This window comes from Motacilla alba, chromosome 6 (assembly GCF_015832195.1).
Source record: "Motacilla alba alba isolate MOTALB_02 chromosome 6, Motacilla_alba_V1.0_pri, whole genome shotgun sequence".
In the NCBI taxonomy this organism is placed as follows: Eukaryota; Metazoa; Chordata; class Aves; order Passeriformes; family Motacillidae; genus Motacilla; species Motacilla alba.
Window position 1 is genome coordinate 32,771,727 of NC_052021.1, and position 15,612 is coordinate 32,787,338.

General features: G+C 45.2%; 1 protein-coding gene across 5 annotated transcripts in view; it reads right to left on the bottom strand.

The window, feature by feature from the left end:
- The window catches only part of CTBP2 (C-terminal binding protein 2), a 133,618-nt gene that overhangs the window by 23,234 nt on the left and 94,772 nt on the right, over positions 1-15,612 (bottom strand). The gene's annotated exons all lie outside the window — the stretch shown is intronic.

The following is a 15,612-nucleotide window of genomic DNA, read 5'->3' on the forward strand; positions in this document are numbered from 1 at the left end:
TCTCCTGCCCTCCCACTCCCTTGGGAAGTTTGTCCCAGCTCCAGGCTGTTGCCAGGAGCCCTCAAAGCCCACCACACTCCTCTGGCCACAGAAAGGGGCTTTAAGGACCTCCTGAAGCAGCCCTGCCCTTGCCCCCATGGCTTTTCTCATGGGGGTAACCTCAGCAACGTAACAAAAGTTAAAGGAGATCAATCAGGATGCTCCACAAACCATTCCTGCACAGATCTGTATTTTCTCTCTTTTTCATGAGCTGCTGTTTTGGCAAATAACCTTCATATTTAAGGTGTCTTATTTTCTTGTGCATGCCGAGGATTGCTACAGTGCAGCCCCCACAGCTGCTGGGAGGCATTTCCTGCAGGCATCCTCAGCACACTGAGAGACAAATAAAATCCAAACCATAGAGAAACTGACTGCTCTTGAAACCATGTTAACTCTAATGGGCTGAAAATGTCTTCATTTTTATGTCTCTTCACTATCACAGTGCTGATGTAGGTAAGCACAGGATATAGGTTTACCTAATAATGTATACCCAAGACAGTGAAAAATATTTCACATTTGCCTACAGTTATAAAACTGTAAATCACACTGAACAATATCACTGCAGTAAGCTCTTTTCCTCTAACCATTTTCTATATTTTATTGGTTCAATAAAACCCATCACCTATCAACCCAAGAGCTGTAGTTATTCACCGTATGGTGAGTCTCAATTAATTTATTTAGTCTTAAAACTGTGCCATGAACCCACCAAAGTGAGGCATGGCAAAATGAACTGATCAGGTTTAATTTCTCTGTTGGGAATAAGATTGGGCAAGGTAGGGAAAGGGGTCTAGCACTGAAATGTCAGAAAGTTGACAGAATTTCCTGCCTTGCAGCAGAAGGCAGTTGGCAAAGAAGGATGCTGATGCATCCCACCCCTGTCTAGATGTTTATACACTTGATTAGATCACACAGATTACAAAACAAACCAAAAAAAACCAGAGTGTGTTGAGAAAACTCCCCGTGATCTTGAAAAAGAGCCTCCTGCAGCAACAACAATCCTACGCTGTGCCTCTGTGTGAGGGGGTCCCAAACCCCCCCAAGAGCTGCCACTGACACAAAACCACCCTGCTGGCTGTAATCAACAGGTTCAGGAGACGTGGCAGAGAGGGGAAGTAAGACATGGTGCTCATCAAGACACCCAGCTAAATGAGCATTTTACAGTTTCACACAGTTTTCACCGTTCATTCCACAAATACCCAAGAGATAATTGTACAGCACTCAGTGTAATCTATTCCTCTAATTAATACCTTTGGTAATACAAAGAAAAACCCAGTATTGTGAAAAAAACCCCAGAACACGTGTCCAGCTGACTTTCCCAAGAACACTTAGGAATACAGCGCTGGCTTTTTAATTACCATCAAACCCCTTTCTCTTTGGTAGCATTACTTTTAGCAAGAGTTTTCCCAAATCTCTCCCTGATTCTCAGCCCAACACAAGTAGCCTTCCTTGACCTGCTGTCCTCTCTGCAAGCAGATAAAATTTGTCTCCCTGAAGCCCCCATCCTTTGGAAAGAATAAGGAAGGTGATTCTTGTGCAGAAACTTACTAGAAGTTGCTCTCCACATAAAATCAGGATTGTGGAATGGTTTGGCTTGGAAGGGACTTCAAAGCCCATCCAACTCCACCCCAGCCATGGGCAGAGACACCTTCCACTGCCCCAGGGTGCTCCAAGCCCTGTCCAATCTGGTCTTGAACACTTCCAGGGATCCTGGGGCAGCCACAGCTTCTCTGGGCATCCTGTGCCAGGGCGTCCCACCCTCACAGGGAAGAATTTCTTCCCAATACCTAATCTAAACTGACTTTCCTTCAGCTTAAAAAATAAAAGAGAGATCCCCCTTAAAAAGAGATGTAGATTGGTCACAGGGTGTGGAAATTATGCCCTGAGTTTACTAAAACAAGCTATTTTGTTGCTCCTCAAAAGAAGCAGACCTTGAGAGAGGTCCAGCTCCATCTCAGAGCCTCGCTCAAGGTCTTGTCAACTGACATTGAAGGGTTCCATGACTTTTTTTTTGTTTTGTGTGTAATGCAAGGGCCACAATCCTTGAAGAACTCCTCTTCCAGCTCTCACTGAATGAAGAGGATGGATCTGCACCAGTGCAGCGGCGTTGTCCTCTCTGGGGCCCTGCAGGAGGTGTGGCTGAGGATGCAGCCCAGACGCCCAGGCAGCAACACATCTCACCCTCCTCTGCCTGGGTTCAAGCAATCAACTTGTGACTGCTCCGCTGTTTCTGCCCCTGTCAGGCACAAAAACAAAATCCCAGTTGCTGCTTCCTTGTGATTCACATGAGGAGTGCCTGGACTCAATGGGTTCAGTGTGGGGATCATTCAAACCAGCTGCGGCCACTAAAAGAATCCATTCTTCATTCCTGCGACCAGCCTTGCTAGAAAGTAGGGAGCAAATGTTCCACCCTAAATAGTTTTGGTCTGAGCACAAGAGAAGCTATTGGCAACAACACCATTGAGAGAAAGAATGCCTTAGCATCAGGTTCAGATGCCTTGCAAATGTATTTTGTATCCTCTACCCCAAAATGTATTTCTTTCTGCCTGTAACAGACTACATGCCTTAATCGGCTCTGGCAGATTGCTGAGTGTCTTTATTTTGGCTGGTAGAGAGCTCCCTTCCATATGGGACCTATCTGGGATGGAAAGCACATTGACTGGGATGGAGAGCCCAACCCCAGCTGAGCACCAGGCCACCGTGGCCTCCACTGTGAAGCCAAGTTGTGCAGGAGCCACAGAATCACAAAATGGCTTGGACTGGAAGGGACTTGATTGCTCATCCAGTTCCAACACCCTGAGGGACACCTCCCTCTTGCTCCAAGCCCTGTCCAGCCTGGCTTTGAACACTTCCAGGGATGGAGCAGCCACAGCTTCCTCACCATCCTCACAGTAATGAACGTCTCCCCAGTATTTAATCTAAACCCACCATCTTTCAGTTCAGCAGTTCCCTCTGAGTTACCAACCAGGCCTGATCTGAGCATTTTCTCTGGGCTCACTGGCAAGAGCAGCCCTGACATGGTGCATATGTTCTGAATTTGATGCACTTCAGAAACAAAATGAGAAAAGAAGTTATTGTGCTGCACTGTGAAATACCAAAAGCACTGAACTGTGCTGCATTAACGTGGCATTGTCTCCAGGACTCTTGTCCAACTCCAGGCTGACAGGAGGAGCTGGCACACAGACACTGAGAAGTGCCCAAATCCTTTCCTCTCACCCCCAGGTAGTTTTGCACAGCACATGAACACACATGGATGTGTGCACATGAATGGCTCCATCCTCTCCACCCAGTCATCAGCGCAGCCTGAACTGGGGACAATGCTCATTAACAAAAGATACAAGGGAGGATAACAACTAGAAGATAAAGATTTGCATTTATTAATGTCACAATATAAAGGAAATGATAAACCCCTGCAAGCCAAGTTTCTAATTTGGTCCTAATCCCACTGGGCGTGGCTGTGTCAGCCCTGGCTGCCTCTCTGTCTGTCCCACTCTCCTTTCCATCGGTCAGGACAAGCCTTTTCCCAAATCACAACAGCTGGCTGGGGCAGCCCTCCACATCCTCCTTCTCACTACAACTTTCCCTTAGAGCACGATGACTTTTAAATCCTTTTAGGCTCAAAGCCCAGTAAGCAGTAAAGCCCAGCACAAAGTGATATTTATTTCTCGTAACTATTTTTTTTATATACGAATCTAATAGAAAAATAACCTCAGCAGTATTTGTCATAGCCAGAGGTGGATTTGAAGCTCTTATGAAGTGAATGTGCTGCCCACAGAGGTGCTTGATGCCTGGCTCTTGACTGAGTTAAGAGGAGGAGCCTGCCCTGAACCAAAACTTGTGTCCTCCTCCAGCTGTAGTAAGGAGTGACTTCAAATCTTTTGGGGAGCTGGAAACTTTGGTATGGACAAAGAAATCAAATGAACAGCGACAATGGCTGCAGAGCGATTTCCTTAATTAGAAAATTGGCTGTGTTCCTAAGGAGGAGGAAAACAATGCTACAGACTGCCAAGGCAAAGAGCAAGTAAAAACTGTAGCACATGTAGCTCTGGAGGAAACACAAACGGCCTCTATCAGCCCCCCAGATCCTCCAAAACCATTTGTATTTATTAGGCTGAAAATCAAGCACAGTCCTGCTGCTGAATCAGACCAACACAGGCTTGTGATTAAGACTTGGTCTTAATTAATTCATTTTGACAAGGCTCAAAACACTCTCCAGGCGATTTAAGACACCGTAAAAAATAAGGAACTGACAGTTTTTGACCTCAAGATGTCAAACACAGAACTGCTGTTGAGTTGTGACAAGCTGTCACTCTATCCCCTGCACATCCCCACTGTGGCTCTGCATTTCACAGGGTGGGCTGCAACCACCCAGCGTGGTCCACGAGAGGACTGGCACGTTCTGAGAGCATCACTCAGCCCATCCTCAACAGCATCTGGGAATCCCTGTCGGCACAGCAGCAGTGGTGGGTGGTCTTCTCAGCCTCTGCCCTGCTTGGTGATGGAAAAAAATAACCAGGAAGGCTGTATAGCTTTTTTAAACAGCAGACAAAGCACAACAAACTCTCTAAGAATAGACATTTCAGAGTGTGTGCATCTCCCAAACCAGCACAGGGACAGAAAGACTGCACAGAAAAGGGAAGAAAACCACAGGTAGGAAACTGCAGCTTTTCCCTGTACTGGTCACGTGTGAGCTGTCAATGTGACCAGCACCTGACACCTGTGATCAGAAAGAAGCTGATACCCACTGTGCTGAGACAACTGAACATCCCTCAGTGGAAATTCCAATGCCCAGTGCCAAGCCAGCTCCCGGGGAAGAGGCAGCATCTGGGGAGATGGGGAAGGCAAAGGGAGAAGAAAAGACTCCTTGGCTGCAGTTGAAAACCACCCTGCTGATGCTTCTCCTCAGCACAGGACCCTGGCCAAGGAGAAACAGGGGTCATGGGCTGTTTCCAGGGGTGCACTTCAGATGCTCTCACTGTAACTGAACGTGAAGCTGTGGCCTCCAGGGCTGTGCACACTCCTCGGAGTGATGGGAGCCCCCCTGTTCAGCTGAGCTTGGGGGTTTGGGTTTTCCTGCTCCAAACCAGCCACAGAGTGAAACAAAACACGAGTGTCAGATGTGAGGGAGGCTGAGGAGCTGCAGACAGGTGACCACAGGGCTATGGCAACAGTAAGGCTGAGTTTTCTGAGTGTGGCTCCAAAAAGAAACTTCAGGGCTTCCTTGTGATGCACTTCCAGGCAGGAAACGAAAAAGAGACAGCAGAATATGGATATCACTCCAGGAGAACTCCACAATTCCCTTACACTGACACCCAGGAGCTCCATGTGGCTTAATGCAAGGCATCAAAGCACAGGTCACACACTGTTTACAAGAAAATTAATCTTAAAGTGAAATCTTGGAAGCGAGAGGTTTTTTTGAAAAGCATTTTAACTTGCTCTTTTGCCAAATTCTGATTAAAAATCTTTGGTCAGACCCCAAGGGCTCATGACCCACTTACCAAGCATGGCACTGCTGTATTTGGATGGAATTGAATCAGAGTATTTCTAACTCCACAAAGGGTAGGAGCTGGAGGCAAACAAACAAAGCGTGGAACTGCGCCAGCTTGAGAGGGGAAGTGTACCAAAAACTTGGAACACAAACATTTTGTGACTGTTACCAGCACCATTCTTCCCAAGCACGGAATACTTTCCTAGAAACTGGCCACCTTTAGGGCACCCTCTGTCCTGCTGCAGTATTTTGGTTGGATTACTGTTGCTGACTCCAGTATTTTCCTCTTTGTTCTCCTCTCCTACCTTCTTTCTTCCTCTCCCACTTCTCCAGATGTGTTTGTGCTGGAGGAAAGTGCTCCCCTTGACTCAGTGGGGCAGTTTCCAGCCCTGACTACTCTCAGCACTGTGTGCAGCCTGAGTTTCCCAGCATCCCTCAGGATGTGCTTCTTCAAAGAACTGTGGGGCTCTAAGTGCCTCATGAACAGATTAAACAAATAGGTAAGAGACATATTAAGTCAGTGTGCCCAAGAACTTCCCAGAGTGGAAGTAAAGGAAATTGGAGATTCCCCAGGATATTGTCCAGACTAAGGCCAGGTTCTCCCAGGCAGCATCACATAGAGGAATCCTGTCCTCTTGGTACCTGGCACAGGAGATCAATGATAAACCAAAAAACACCAAGAGCTGGGTGGGAATTGCACTGCCAACTCTGTCTTCTGGAGTCCAGCTCAGAGAAAAGCTCAGTTTCAGAGCTAACAAGTTACAAGATGTATTTACCACCAACCTTCCAAAGTTTCTCCTAGAAGGACAAGGCAGTCAAATGGATCTGCCCTGGATTTCTCTTACAAACCCCCACAGCTGCAAATCCTTTACAAGGTGATTTTTACTCAGCAAAGCACCTGTTTTTCACCCTGTGCACTGTCTCCCCTCTGACAAATATTTCTGTTTACAGTCTGGAACTTTGTCATATCGAGCTGTGACCAATTTCATTATCTCCACACACTCCTGTTGTGTCGATATTACATGATTGCCATTTCTCTTTCTCCTCCTGAACTGCTACCATGATTAACACAGCTGTTTGTGCTCACAAGTGACCTCCTTTGCTTTACTGTAGCCCATAGTGTCATAAATCCTAAAATTATCCCAAAATACTGATAGACAGGCCAGGCATCTGCTAGCTCCAAGGATCTTCAAACCCCTCTGTCAAACAGCCAGCTCTGCCCTTCCTGCAGAACTCCATCCCTCCCTCTCCAGGGAACCACCACTGCTCCCTTTCTGCTTTAATCACTTCTAACTCTGAAGAACTTTTGTGTTTCAGAAGCCCTGGGTACTCCTTCCATCCATCCATCCATCCATCCATCCATCCATCCATCCATCCATCCATCCATCCATCCATCCATCCATCCATCCATCCATCCATCCATCCATCCATCCCTCCATCCATCCATCCATCCATCCATCCATCCATCCATCCATCCACCTTCCAGCTCTCTGCACGCTTCCAGAGTTCCACATCAATGCTCCAGACTCTGTGTAGTTCAATCAAGTTTAAAGTCTCACTTTTTGCTCTCTCCCAGCCACCCCTCAGCTGTGCCTGGTGAAGCACTTATGGCAACCATTTCGAATGCTTGAAAAGCCACAATAATTTATCAATTAATTTTGTACCCTCTCTACAGCGAAGCACAGTGGGTCCATATCTATGAATAATTTTCATTTCCTGAGTTGGTTTTTTTTTTCTTGAGAGCACAGCACTGAGCTAGCTGGGTTCGACCACGAATAGGAGCAAAAGCCAGCCTGACACCAGAGTTTTAGGCTGAGCAAACCAAAACTGGGATAAGTTGCCTAATCAGAATGATAACAGGAATATAATGGTTTTACACAAAAATGTCAGAAATTAAGAAAAAAGAAACATTCAACATTCAAAATGCAGCCTCTTATAAAGTGCAAATGTCCAAAGCAGAACAGCAGTTGTTGAGACACAGCCAGTACTGCACCTCAAAGACCACACAAAAATAACCCAAAACTGAACAGCCAACAGCAAACTAAATAGCCAGCATCAGTGATGACTGGTACCACATCCAAAAGCAATCTGAGCTTTAATAATTCAACACAATTTAATTTGCTGGTAGTAGGAAAGGTGGAATTTGCTTTTTTCCAAAGGACGACGTGGATGGATATCCTATCTCTGTAAGGTACACCCCAATTTGTGGTAAGTGCTGGGCATGAGGCCAAACACACAGAACACACACACAAAACACACAGAACACACACACAAAGCCTTGGTGTTCTCTGGATCAGGTCCACAAACCACAGAAACCAAGATCAAACAAGAAATTCTCCAACAGATTTAACACTTGAAACCATGCAACATCACCTATATTTATTTTACCCAGAAGACCTGACTAGAATTTTGTTTCAGAAATCCTCAAACTTGCAAGGGTTTGGTGGAGTTCCTTTTCAAGCCTTGCTTCAGCCTGTTCATATCAGCCCCAGTGCTAATGACCCAACTTGTGAATGTACAGAGGGAAAACAGAGCTTCATGAAATATTGATACACACTTGGAAATTTGACAATTATCTCCAGAGCTCCTTGGTAAAACCTGAAAGCAAATAAATAGCAAACATTTCCTGCACTCATTAAAACACCGAAAAACAGAGGGAGAAACCTACTCATTATCCATTTGACAAATCTACCCTATTATTTTTAATAATGCACAGGCTTCCAATGCATGAAACGTACAGCTTCTCCTGCTTAAGAAACCATTGGGTTTGTAGATCTAATTTTAAGAAATGCAATAAAAATCAGTGATGTAGAGCTGGCTCCTTTTGCAGGAGAGAGTAAAAATCCTTCTCCTGTTGAAATGAATGACAAAATCACAATTTTTCAAGTGAACTTGACTCACTGCCCTACTTTGAAAACTGCTCCTCAAAAGATATTCTACAAAAATTACAAATAATCACTTTGTTGGCGTTTTTCATGCAAGTTCCTGAACAGAAAACTGGAGTGAAAAAGAGCTGACGAGCCAGAGTGTGGGGCTGCTGGCCCATGGGATGTACCTCTGTATCTTGCTTATCTCACAGCAGGGAGATGATCCCCTGGCTCTCCCTCTGGCCACGGCATGGCATGGGAGGTGCCACACTGCTCCGAGGGAGCCTGGGCTTTTAGGATGAACAGCAAATAAAAAAAACACCTTCTCTGCTGAATAAAAATGAGCTCCAAGGGGAAAACTTCCACTGCAGAACATGACAGGTTGTTTGGCACTGCCCTGATGTTATTAGTTATTAGTAATCCTGGTTTTGGGACCTTTTAGCCCTGACTGCAGATGAAACAAGATCCCATTCGCTGCAGACAAGAACAAAATGGAAATTTAAGACTCTTAAGCCAAATGTTTCTGCTGGTAAGATAACAGCTCCCACTTTAATGCAGGTCTACTCAACATGAGGAAGAATTCAGAGATGCTCAATAGGAGACATTACAGGAGCTGCTGGCCAGGTGGGATAACTAAAGTGACATTTAAGCATTTTTGATTATTTCAATGTCCCAGCAGGATGGTCTAGATACTGACAAGCTCTCTGCTGTCCACACTGAATCCTCTCTTTTATCCCTCACAATATTAATCAAGATTCCTTTCACTGACAAAACAAAGTATATGCACTTGCATGAACTAGTGTATTTTTTCAATATTCATTTAAACCTTTCTAACAAAACACTCAGAAGATGGCAGAGAACAAAACAAATGTGTGTGACATCTCCATTCCAGGGTTTTTTTTTCACTCTGCAGGTAACAGAGAGAGAGTGCAATAAGAGACTGGGCCATCCTAAGAAAAGGCTGATAATCTATAGGGTCAGTAAGGGAATGTGTAGGAGGCAGCTCAGGGATTTGCAGTGTTTAGCACAAGTGTCAGGAAACGTGTTAAGGTTAAGAAGACCAGCAGGGGAGTCAGGTGGGTATTGCCAGGTTCCTGCATCCTACCACCCTACTGCTCCTGCTGCTCCCTGGATGGAGGGAACCCCACCTGGAGATACCACCTTCACATCTGGCAAATACATGCCAAATGTTTCCACGAGCCCTCAGTTCTGGTCCTTTTTCTGACTTTTTAGATGGAAAGTATATCCTAAATTATTTCTCTTCACTGTGTTTGCTGTCTAAACAAAATCCCGTCTGCCTGTCTGCTCGCCAAGCTAGGAAATAATAAATTGCTTGATAACCAAAACAAGACACTTCTGGCAAACAATGAAGACTGCAGAAGCACTGATCCAAATGGGTAATGACTGAGACACTGATTATATTTTTGAGATTTTTTTCTCCCTATTTTAATATCTATACATATCTGCATACATAAATAAAACATGAGAATGCCATCTTGGCTGTTCACACCAGTATTTACCAAGGATCTCCACCAGCAGATAAGCCCTGCTGGTTTCCTTCTTATTGTGACAAGCTACTCATGCCTCAGATTACAGAGCCTAAGCCACCCTTTTCCCAGGGACTGTGATGCTTTTGGGAACTGCAGGAACAGCCCCGAGGTGTCACTTCTCCCAGCCTCTCCTTGCCTGAAACTGCTTTCATTTACAAGATGAGGCAAGAACCCATGATCCACCTTGGCCACACAACATTTTTTGGCTGAGATTCTGGGAGGGAATGCTGCAAGTGGGAAGGAGCATGACCCTCCACTCCCAAGCCCACTGCTGGAGTGGCTGTTCCAACGTGGAGCTCAGCTCACGCACCTGGTGGCCATGCTGCAGACAAAAAAAAGGAACTTATGTCTGAAAAATGAGTTTAGGTCAAGGGTTTCCAAACTACCAAAGAACTGGAGCCAGCAGGCCGGGGGATGACAGGCAGAGCTGTGAGGTTTCCCTGCTGAGGGCCAGGGCAAGGGCTGTGCCACGCTGTGCCACACCGTGCCACGCGACCCACGTTAAGCCGATTGTTGGCCGGACACCCCCTGCACCGGAGGAGAGGGCGGAGGAAGGAGAGCTGGGAACTAATCTGCTCCATCTGCTCTGGAGCAGCTAATTGGATTGAGGGTGCAGAAGGCAAGACCCTGGACACAGCACTGGGCACTCGGAGCCTTGTGTTTCCCTGAACAAAGCTGCTCCAGCACTGCTGGCCAACACCTCTGCCCAAACCCTTCCTCAGGGCTGCCCTGTGTGGGGCACAGCTGCTCCAGCACTGCTGGCCAACACCTCCCCAAACCCTTCCTCAAGGCACGGCTGCTCCAGCACTGCTGGCCAACACCTCTGCCCAAACCCTTCCTCAGGGCACGGCTGCTCCAGCACTGCTGGCCAACACCTCTGCCCAAACCCTTCCTCAAGCTGCCCTGCCCAGGACACGGCTGCTCCATCACCTCCCTGCTGGAGGGGCAGAACTGAACATTGGAAACACAACCCATGTGAATCCCACTCCCAGAAGCAACACTTCATCTTAAACAAAACACTACCAACAGCAGACGAAAGAGATTAAAAATTATTTTTCTTTACCAAAAGCCAGCAGAATGCTGTTAATATCAGGTTTTATTTAGGTGCAAAAGTCAAAAGCTTGCCTGCCAGTTGCCATCTCTAAGCATTACTAATACCAGTCCTACATCTGTAACATTTATTCTACATCAGTGGGTTAATGATGTTGGTCTTCTGCTTTTCAAGGATTCAGCTCAGCATCTACTTTGCTTTTAAAAATAACAGGCAATTCAGTTGTGCAGCACTTTTATTAAACTGGGCTGCAGTGTGATGATATGAGAATGACAAGGAGAAGAAATATAAAAAATGTTTAATACAATAATAATAAGAAACTAAATTTTTTTTCCCCCTCTGTGAACACGAAGTTTGTAGCTATGGAAACTACTTATGAGAAGGCTAAAAAAATGTCAGCAAATATAGTCAGAGAATGATCTGGATATATGAAAGTCCTAACAATGCTGGAGAACCAGAGACACGGGGTGAAAGAAAAGTGTAAATTGAAGATGACAACACTTATGCATCTGACAACACGTTCTCCTTCGACAGGCCAAATTCATTTTTATTGCCACGGCACTAAAGTCAATGAATTGCAACTGGAATGAGTTTGACACTTTATATTGCTTTTGATAAAACCATTATAAAAAGCGTATTTCAGCCTTTAAAGAAGTGTTTTAAAAGCATATTCTCTGCCACCAATGAACTGTACGTGCAGATTGGCCAAGACAGTATTACATCAAGATAGTCAACAGCACATCTCTTGCACGTTCTGTTCCTTAGCCATTCACCCTATTAAGGTGGGAGCTGGGGTCCCTTCAGTTTTAAGATCCACACACTCGTGCTCAGCAGAGGTTGGTGAGGCTCCTTCTGAGCCTTTCAAAAGCTTTCAGAAAGTCACTGTGAGTTTTCCAGCTATTTCCCTTATCATTTTGCAAATTAGTGTCTTGATGCTGTGACCATTGGGAGAGCAGACATGTGAAAGACCCATCTGCTTATTTCAACCTGCATTTTTGAATGAAGTTATGATCTCAGTTAAAAACACTACTCCATGTTTTTGTTGGTGAGGGCAGTGCAGGGTTTACCTGGACTGACACACTAGCTGGGAATGGCTCCAAGGACATGCTATGGTCTGTCAGGTCAATGTGCAAATGAAATCAGATTTATTCAGTGCACGGAGCTTCCCCTGGTGCTGTTTCAGTCTGGATTGTTAATTGAGAGGCCTTACATGGACACACTGTGATTCCATGCTGAGGTTTGTACAGAAAACACAAGGAAGAAAAGCTGAAGTCGATTTCTGAGCTGCCCACTGTACTGGGGCAAAGAATAAATCAACATCAGCAAATGCTCAGGAAATTTATATTGTGTAGGAAATATCCTGCTAAACTTTGCCCATAGAAAACTGTGGCAATTTAGCCTAAATTAATTAGGTTAAAAGAATTCATAGCTTACAAAAGTGGGCACATGTCAGTCTTTCAATCATCTTTGATGGGCTGTTTTAACCATCCTTTAACAACCATCAAGGCTCTTGCTCCTGCCTTTGCCCTTCCCTCTTTGGGGGCTGCTCATGTGCAGAGTTTCAGCCTGCAACTATGTGTGGTTAACACAGTTTTTATCTGTCACAAGGGGGAAATACCAATAAAAGGCATCACAACGAGGTGTTAAAGAGTACAAGCAGAGCTGAGCTAATCACAGTGAAAGGCATTTCTAGCTGGGCTCTAAGCTGATAAAAGAGAGGATGAGTCTCCTTCACACTGGAGAGAACAACTTGTCCGAGGAGGGCAGCTGCCCTCAGCCTGGCTTTCCCTGCTCAGGAAAAGGGCAGGCTTTCAACCAAATCTTACAGCCAGGTAATTCTGCTCTTGCTTCCTGATGATACCCACCTGACTTCACAGGGCAGCCCTGCTCCTCATCCCTGTGGGAAGCATCTTTCCTTTTGTGATAATTCACTTTCATGTCTTCACGGGTAAACGAGACCTTGAGAAACCACCCAAGACACACACTTGAGATGAATCATCACTTATCATTTAAGCTCCATGAGTCCAGCATCAGAAACAGAAATCTGGACTGGCCACTGTTTTGGGAGAAGTCCAGGCTAGCTACAAAAATACAAGGCTTCTCATCTGACAACTCCTTTACTACTAAAAAATCGGGTTTAAAAAAAAAAGTAATGTAATAAAAAATACTAATAAAAAATACTACCAAACATCATAAATGGAAGTTGCAAAATTTGGAGGTGGAGCTGCAGCAATGTGATCAGTGACCGTGAGATATTGTTAGCCCTCACCAGCTTTGCTGACCTGGACTATTTATTTCCCTGCACTCCCTCCCAGCTCAGCACGGGGCTGGCCACAAACCCGCTGTGGCTCAGCCCTCCTACTGACACGTGTCTGTCACTCAGACCTTGCAGGGCTTTCTTGCTGCTCGCCACTGAGCTGCCTTGGTGTGCTCACACTGGAGATCCTCTGCGTGGCCAGGCTGCAGGAGCACTCCTCTCAGCTATTCCTGACAAGGTCTCAGTGACATGGAGAGCAGCAGCTTTGCCAGAGCTGTAGCAGGGGAGCTCCTGGCACAGGAAGCTGGCTCATCTCTGGAGACGTCACTCCACCACCACAGCAAAAGGCTTAAGGTGCTCATTCACCACCTCCTCTTCATACAGCCCTACAACTCCCAGGAAGAGCAATTTACCTAACTTATTACTAATTATTTTATAAAAAGCAAAGCAGTTGCAGCACTAAATCTCAGCGTTCCTTTTCCCTTCTCTGACCACGCCAAAGCAAGAGGTCCATAAACATGTAGCATGTGCCTGTATCCCTGCCCAGGATCCTGCCTCTACCACCAGGAATACCAGGCAGGAGAAGACATCTCCCTCCTGCAAGCCCTCTGTCCAAACTCCCAAAGTGAAGAGTGCAGAATGCACTCAAAGTGTCAAATTCAGCATAAAATGACAAATGGAGTATTTAGGAACAATTCACTGTAGAAAGATTACAATGAATAGTTCAACAAGACTTTTAAAACCCAAAATGGTCTGTTTTCAGGTCTTATCCATATAACAAGCTTCAAAACATGACTGGGATGTAACATGCACCTTATAACCCTCTGCTGGCTGGGCAGACATTAACCTACACTGACAGAAAATATTTGCAGCCATTTGGAGACAGAGTTTAATACTGAATTTGCTTTCACATTCTAACTCAAATATCCACAGTCAAAGCTACAGCCAAGAGAAGGCTCATCACTCCTGAAAACACATCCTGGCTGGCAAATACCATTTTCCTGGATTTAGTCAAGTTTCTGCCATCCACTCAAAGCTTTAAAACATCTTAACATATCTCTAACCTCAGCTTATCCCCTCGTGGATAAGTGTGAACACTCCTGCTCAACACAGCTCTAACAACTACAAACCACCACACACTTCCCCATTTTCAATCTTTCCATGTGCCATGTGCCTTACCTTGGCTTCTACTTTTAAAATATAGTTTAACAGGAAGAAAACCTCTCAGGCTCTTTGGAAAGGAAGAAGGGGAAATAAATAAAAATGAAGACAATTTTACAGGTCCTACTTCAGCTAAACCTTTCAGGGCCTTCAATGAGAAGATAATCTTTCTGTGATTATGGCCAAACCCTCTCGTTGCTTGGCAACACATAATTAAGGAATATGTTTTCAGATCCGCTTTGCAAGCTGGCCATTATCAGATGAAATTACTGGAGCAACAAATGTCATCCTCATGCAAATGAGATGGTCGTGGGCAAAAGAAGAAAAAAAAAGAAGAAAAAAAAAAAAAGAGGGTTGAGTAGCAAGAAAGAGCTCAACAGCACAGAAATGCTGCTGGCTTCCTCTTGCTGATTCTGGTGAAGAGAAGGGATAATTTTGAGATTTTTAGAGAGCGGGGTTTGCAGTTGATAAATGAGAACCAGGGAAGGAGGGATCTGTTTCCCATGGTGGAGGAGATTGCTCCCAACGCCTGTGCTCTGAAGGTCCTTCAGCCCAGAGCTGTCGCTGCGTCGGCATCGACCGTTCAATCAGACACAGCGCAAATAAATGAACATATTTGTGTTCCCCACATTATGCCAGTTCGTCTTCTTAGCTGCATTTATTTAAAAATACTGCCTGGATGTACTACTTTAGCATCTGATCCATGTCAACACAGAACATGTTGCCTAATATTGAAGCATTTTTTAGAAATCAATACATTACACCAGCTACATAAAGGACTCATAAGTGTGAAAGGACCGGCATTTACTTCCTAGCTGTGTAATTATGGTATGGCAGGGAAAGGGGTGTGCCAAGTGTCTGCATTTTGACAACTTTATCATTTCCACTCACAAAATCGTTCTTTATTTAGATTCCTGTGGAATGGCATCACCAGTTTGGCACTGTCTCGATGCCTATAAATGGTATCCCTCTTATTAAAGCTTTGTGTGTGTGTGCTGGTACGGCAAATTGTTCGGGAATCGTTTGCATGGGAGTTCAGCTGCGCTGCCCAGGGAGAAAACTCCCTGCTCACAGAGTCATTACCAGCAAAAAACATTCCAAGGGGTATCTTTCCACATTTTTTTTCAAACCGGTCAAGGCACAAATGAATGGATGTGATGAATGCTCTTGTATTTCTCCGGGTGATTTTGGGGGTTAGTTTC